Consider the following 7,336-nt stretch of genomic DNA (forward strand, 5'->3'; position numbering starts at 1 on the left):
AAGGCTGCTTTGTACACGTTTCTCGCACTTTTTGGCCTCGGTATGGATTTTTTACTCGGAATATCTTGGACATTAATACGGTTTCATCATTAATTAAATATAAATCTTTCACAAAGCAACATTTAGCAGTTGTTTAGATTAAATATTAGTACATTAGTATCATTTAAACCGATAAAAATATTTAATATTCTGACAGTTGTAATGAATAAATAAATAATTGTCGTTTCGTATTTATTTATTTATCCAAATGTTTAAAAACAAAATACCGATGTCATGAATGACTGTTTGATAAAATACAATTTTTATATATAAGTCATTCATTACAATTTATTTCTTGCATTTAAATAATTTTACGAGTATAGTTTGATACATTTAACAAAAATTCGATTTCTTATTGAGAAATTTGAATTAATTGATTTTAAATAATATTTATTATATTGCGTTTGATTTCCGTAGGCGGATTATTCTTCTTGAGTTTGATTTAATAATAAAATTTGCCTAAATACTCTATTAAGGATTATTGATATAATTGATAAGAATTATTTTTTTTATCTAACGCAAGCATTATCTGTAGGTGGGAAACCGGTGGGGGGGGGGGGGTAAATGTGATGATTTAATTCATGTTCATTCTCTTTCTCTATTTACATGAAGCTTTTCAAATAACACCAGTATACTCATCATACTGTAAAATCCTTCATTTCAAAACCCGACTAGACGTATGTAAGTTTGTGTACATTAATTATATAGTCGCGGCATTTGACTATACATTGTACATACAATATAGATCGATCTTACACGGAATTTAGGTATATTTTGTACTAGAAAACAAAAATATTTTAGATTAAAAAGTACCTGATTTATAAAACAAATGAAATAAAATACAATTATTCAAGATAAACTCCTAAACTTATTCATGAAAGGACTACCAAATCAGTTCTGTTTATTTTACTGTTGACGGATAGAAAATCGGATTTACAAATAAAAGATTAAATAAGTTGTACCCATTAAATTTAATAGAACCATTTTATGTCAAAAAAATATAACTCAGTCGTAATTTTCGGGTGTTGCTGAAACGCGGAACGGAAAACGGAACGGAAAGCGGAACGGAACGGAAAACGGAAAAAATTTTGACAAACAAATAACATAGATTCAATATAAATCAGTCAAAGGGCAATATTCTTGTTGTAAAAGTCATTTCTAATAAAATTTTATTGTAAACTATTATATATTCAAGAGTTATACACACTCTCCGTGGAAAAAATGCTACTGAAAGAAATCCCCTCCCCCACACACATACATGGGCAAAAGACATATCCCCTCTTTTTTTGCTTGTCAAATTTGTTGTATGTTGAAATTTTTTTTTCTATCCCCAACCCCCTCTTTCAATGTCAATGTCTGAAAAGACAAAAACATCTAGTTATACTACTGTAAATCACTTTTTATTCGCGAGAACTTTATTTTTGCGTTACCGTAATTGCGCGAAACGGTATGCTTGCAAAAATTTCATTCTCGCGTATTTTAGAATTCCTTAAGATTATATAGAAAAAGGACCACAATTCGTGAAAATTTTGTCTCGCTTATGAATAGTCAATGACTACCTCGCGAAAATAAGGTGTCGCGAAAATTAAGTCATCTACAGTATTCAGATTTTGCATGCAGTGTCGAATCCGGAGTCATGAAAGGGGGGGCAGTTTCGGGTCTGTGTAGGGCCCCAAAGCCACATTAAAAATTGATTTATCAAACCTTATGTACATTTTGGACACAAAAACGGGGGGGGGGGACCTATTACAACTTCTCAGATCTTTCCGATGAGCGGTTAAACACACTCATTTTTTACGGGGTCATTCATGTACGCCCCCTCTCCCCCAACATGCACACATATGTGCTGCAAACAAACAAAATTTAACTTTAATGTATGCAAAAATTCTGCAGTCTGCATTATATCTACCACAACTCTGTCTATCCAGAAAAGGACTCTATATTAAATAAAATTTTAACGACCATTGTGTATCAGAGATGTTTATTCGAGCTTACCCTAGACGTAATCTTAATATTTTTTTAAAATCATTTTTCTTCTCTTTCCATGGTTCATTTAGATATCAAATATTTGCCCCCCCCCCCCCCCCAAGTCATAACCTTTTAACTACGGAAATGTTCGTTCAAGTTCACATTTTCACACTTTTTGTGAATATAATAAATGTTGTAAGTTAGTGTAAAAAAAAACAGTACTGAAAAATGTTGGGAGTTGGAACTTATCCCCCTCCCGAATCAAACAATTGTTTTCATTTTGTGATTTATCTCCCTTCCCAAATCAAACAATTGTCTTCTTTTTGTGTTTTTTTTTTTTTGGTCAAAACTTTTTCCAGTTCATTTGACCCCCACCTTTTTCAATGTCGATTATATGTAACTGCTATGTTAGCGACTTTTGTAAATAAGAGACTGAGCATGGCAAAATCAATTTTATTTAATACTGGGGGATTGATTGTGTAAAAATGTACAAGATATACGGTTAATGATAAAATTTGTGTATTTTAAGTGATTTAATCCAAAATGATATATTTCGTTTTCCGTTCCGTTCCGCTTTCCGTTCCGCGTTTTAGCAACACCCGTAATTTTCAGGTGTCATTAAGCCGTGAACTCAACAGGTATATAAATAGCAAAACAGGTTTTCAGTTTCATGCACTCGGAGCCCGTGATCGCTGTTGTAAATGACCTTGATCACAGTTGAATTAAAGACGGAAAGAAGATTCCAATATATTTTAAGGGGTGTACATGTATCTGTATACACATTTAACAAAGGATTTAAAAAAGAATAGAAAATTAACAATTGTTCAAACTAACATTAACATTAGATTGAAAGTTACAACAAAAAAATAAAATTCTGTACTAGTAATTTAACACCCCCCCCGCCCGTTTCTAAACATGCCGTCGTTATGGCATGTGAATTAAAATTATAATTCAATTATTTGACAATAATTAGCAACAAATTTTATGTATTAAAAATATTAACTCTTTGCCTATCACGCCGTCTGTGACGTAATAGTAGCATTACATTTGTTTCTATTTGATGACGTTATCCTTTTCCCCACAGCGCACTTGCGATTACGTGCTGAAAAGACGTGGTGTTGAAGATGAATATTTACACGTGTATGTAGCAATGGTTGTCGTATATATCGCCATAATATTCATGCAACCATCTTTAATGTTGAATTCAAGTATTAATGGTGGTATTATCCTGTTTATTTAGTTCAAATGTTTCACGTGGAATGGTACAAACTAAATTTATTAACTTAGCTTACAACGTATTTATTTTAAATTTCAAATTTAAGTACGGCTCCGTGTAAAAATCATGCAGACTGTACAGAAAAGGTGATTCATCGACCATCTTCAAATTCAATAAAATTGGGTTTAATATATTCATTTGGGTCTAAAATGAAAATAAACGGTTGATTTTGTTATAATTCTTCTTTTTTCATATAGCCAGGGATAAAGTACTTGAGGTGTAATTTTGTATAGATAGTGTGCAAATAATGCCTATTTCAGAAAAGAATATCTTTAAAACCCTAGAAGATGTACAAAAACTTAATACATAATTCAAGTGAACATGGAAGGCTTCATAAAAATTTACTTTAATATTTTTGTGCAAACGAAGTATTGAAAAAATACAAGGTGTTTAAAATCGAGAATTTGTCAAGATTCTTCAAATGAGTTATCTCCCTTTGCAATTTTACATAGGTGGCGCTAGTACAAAAAAATGGCAGCCTCCATGGTTAGCTGTAAGCTGCAAAGTTATTTTGATGCATCCTGTGATGTTTATAGCAAAAAAATATGTGTGAAGTGACATAAATTGTTTGAAAGGATTCTACAAGAACAGATTAGGCATAGTTTTCGGGCAAAAGTATAGCCATGTGTCGTGTTGATTAGTATATTGACCTTGTTGACGTTCTCCCGAAATGCTACTCGTCTACTGACACCGTTGTGATCTATCTCATAAGTTTAACTTCTACGGTAATCCACCAAAGTCCAAGAGTAAACTCTCAGAGAGGGGTGGCAGTCCGATTTTGTCAGCTTACTCGACTTCGAGAGGGAAGATAATGTACATTTGGACAGTTACATTTGACCAGGTAAGATCAGGTCCAGAACACTGCAGAACAATTTCTTGATTAAGATAATTAATTTTGTAGCTTGAAATAGCTATGTAGCTTTAATATGTTGACGGTGCGAACGTTAGGGCGAGCGCATATACTTATCCATTTTCATTTAGATTGGACATGTAAATCCGCACGTGACATTCGGTGCGTATTAGATTCTTACATCATATGACGTCGTTTGTATATTGCTTTACCAAACCGAAGCCTGAACAAGGCTGATTTCAATCAGTTTATGACTATCTTTCTGCAATAAACAAATAAATTCATTAAATCAAGACAAGTTTATTATTCGTTTAACTTTTGTTGTTAGTCTTGCGAGAATGTTGCTTTAGAGTTTGTGTATGAAGCGATGCATTGTGGGTCTAAATTACTGCGGTAAAAAATTCTTTGGAATGAATGTGCAGTAGTCTGAATTTTCTCTTTGCCCAGGGGTTGTCATCATAACTCGCAGTTATGTGCATCGCTTTGCGACCCTTGCTGCACTCGCTATTAATCTATTCAAAATAGCTTGGTAAAGCTTTTTATATGCAGTCAAAAGTATTTTACAATGACAATGTATTATGAGTCTTTAATAAAAAGGAAAAATTATAGATACTTGTGGTATTGCAGCTGTTGAATACTTTTAATTAAGCAAAAGACGAATTTCCATTTTCTTAAGAGCTCAGGTACACTATCGTTAATGGAAGGTAATTTTCAGCACAATGTTTTTAATTTGTCTCTACTCTAGCATTCTACAATTAATTGAATGAGTCCCCAAGCATGACAGTCTACTATTTGTTAATACAAATCAGAAGCGACACACGGTTTTCGTCGATTTACTGCATACTTTATTTACTTCATCACCAAAAACTAGAGTTTCTTTTTTACTTTATACAGCCAAAATTGAAGGATTAGTTTCCAAAGACACTGCTCGATGCTCACATTTAAAATTGTAGTTTTAGATGATAAATACAGTGAACCTTCAGATATCTGGACACCAGATATCCGAATGCTTCAGTATTCAGACAATTTTTCATCGGAACGAAAATTTTTTACATTATTTTGTCTTGTTTAACTGGTAATTCAGGTATCCCGACAGTTCACATATCTGGACAATTTGATTAGGAACCAAAGCTTCTGGATAAATGAGGTACCACTGTAGTTGCTTCCAATACGTACCGTACAAACCTTGTGATGTTTGCATGTCTTACTTCTGATATTTGATTGAGGGGTTAAATGATAATTGTGCACCTTGTGCTGCTGTCTAAAACTATATAAAGAAAACTGATAGCCAATTTACATGCAAATTTAAGCTGATGTGTCATCAGATAATCTTGTCATCTAGACCTGTTTAAGTTACTGAGCACTCCCCTATGTGCGATGAGGCATGAATAAGTATGATGTTATGGTTAAGGCAGTGTTTGAAATAACTGTTGCTCAACCGCCTGAGATGCACAAATTTTGTCACAGGCAAACAGATTTGTAACAGATTACAGATTTGACACCCAACTGAAAATGAAAAACTTTTCAAAAACTTGACCTTGGTCATAACTTTTGAATGAAAAATAAAGGGCTTTTCTCATTGGGATTCAAAACCAAGGCGCACATGGATCTTAAAAAATAGATAGAAAACTTGGAATGATTTAAGTAACAATCTTTTAAAATCTTCTCAAGAACAGCAAAGTGATGATATGGAAGCATTCTCTGGTGATGAAGTGTATAAATAAATTGGTTAAGTAAACCCCCCTTTGGGTAGGATGGGGCCACAATGGGGATCAAAGTTTCACATTGCAATATATAGGGGAGAATCTTCCCTAGAACAGCAAAGCCATGATTAATATTGTACTGATATGGAAGTCATTGGAAGAAGCCTCAAGTAGTGTAGATTCTGTTTGAATTGTACTAAAGTTAAAACTGAAGACATATTGCAAATGATGAAAAATACACTAGTAGAAAAGATATTTCATATACAGCAAAATTCGTTTACTACAAACACAGATATAGCAAATTCACGGATATAGCGAAGTTATTTTAGATCCCCAGCTATATAAATTTAACAAATTCCTTACATGGATTATACAGCAAAACTCGTTTAGTAACAACACGGATATTGCGAATTTACGGATATAACGAAGTCATCTTGGATCCCCAGCTGTATAAATTTAATGACATTCTTATACGGTTATAACGAATTACGGATATAGTGAAGAAATTTCACTGGTCCCAGTGACTTCGTTATAACCGAGTTTTACTGTAACAAGTAATTGATATAGCAAAGTAATTTCATAGGTCCCGGTGACTTTGTTATAACTTTGTTTTACTGTATTTCATATAAAATTAGTATTATTGTTTTTTAGATGAATTAAACCCCATTTTATTTTCACAGAATGTATGCGATGGGCTGCATCATGGTTTTGAAGGAAAAGGTTACACTATTTATTACAGACAGCAAGAAAACATCATTGAACACCACCTACTAATTAGACTCCAAAGGTGGGAGAATATATGTCATGCAACCATTTATAGATTTTTAATGAAATTACTGCATTATATAAACTTGATATTCCATGTAAAGTAATTTATAAAATCAAAATAACCATTTAGTACCATAATAAAAATGTAGCATAAACTAAAGAATTCTAAATTGATGAATGATAAGTACATGTACATGTATATTGTAATCATTATTTTAGGAATAATGGAAAATAATATATTTAAAGTTGTCAAAAAGCAGAGATTAGAGTTCAGTGGATTCCATGACGGTACTTTGGATAATGTTAATCAGGCAGCAATTCTCTTCCCAAGGATCTTAAGTGCTTTTAGAAGAGGCTAATAAACAAAGGACAGTCACTTACTACAGAAGAGAAGCAGGGGAGATTAGTGATATTCTGAGTGGCATGACTGCACCTTACAAAGATGTAAAACTTTAAAAATTGTGTTTACAAGTACATATACAATGATTATATGATAAATGTATCTAGTAATCAATATTTATATGATTAATACTTTCAAATGTTTTTTACATTTTACTGTTCATTAATGAAAAAAAATAATTTGTGTTGTATTTGAATTTGGAAATGTAAAGGAATTTATTTTAAAATGTAAACTGATATTCTTAATGTAAACATTGGACTCTGACAAAAGATGATTCTACTTTTTTTTTTTTGGTGAAATTATTAATCACAATGATTTTTGTGCACATGATT

The 7,336-nt window shown here is 32.4% G+C and overlaps 1 long non-coding RNA gene across 1 annotated transcript; it reads left to right on the forward strand.

The window, feature by feature from the left end:
* Window positions 1-3,835: 3,835 nt before the first annotated feature.
* Window positions 3,836-7,075, forward strand: LOC134258841 (uncharacterized). The gene is made up of 3 exons (XR_009990228.1): window positions 3,836-4,124; window positions 6,517-6,623; window positions 6,824-7,075. It is a non-coding gene; the product is annotated as an uncharacterized LOC134258841 (long non-coding RNA).
* Window positions 7,076-7,336: the final 261 nt, after the last annotated feature.

The sequence above is a fragment of the Saccostrea cucullata genome, unplaced genomic scaffold (assembly GCF_032062105.1).
Source record: "Saccostrea cucullata isolate Sc308-1 unplaced genomic scaffold, CSIRO_AGI_Scuc_v1 ctg6092, whole genome shotgun sequence".
Taxonomy (NCBI): domain Eukaryota; kingdom Metazoa; phylum Mollusca; class Bivalvia; order Ostreida; family Ostreidae; genus Saccostrea; species Saccostrea cuccullata.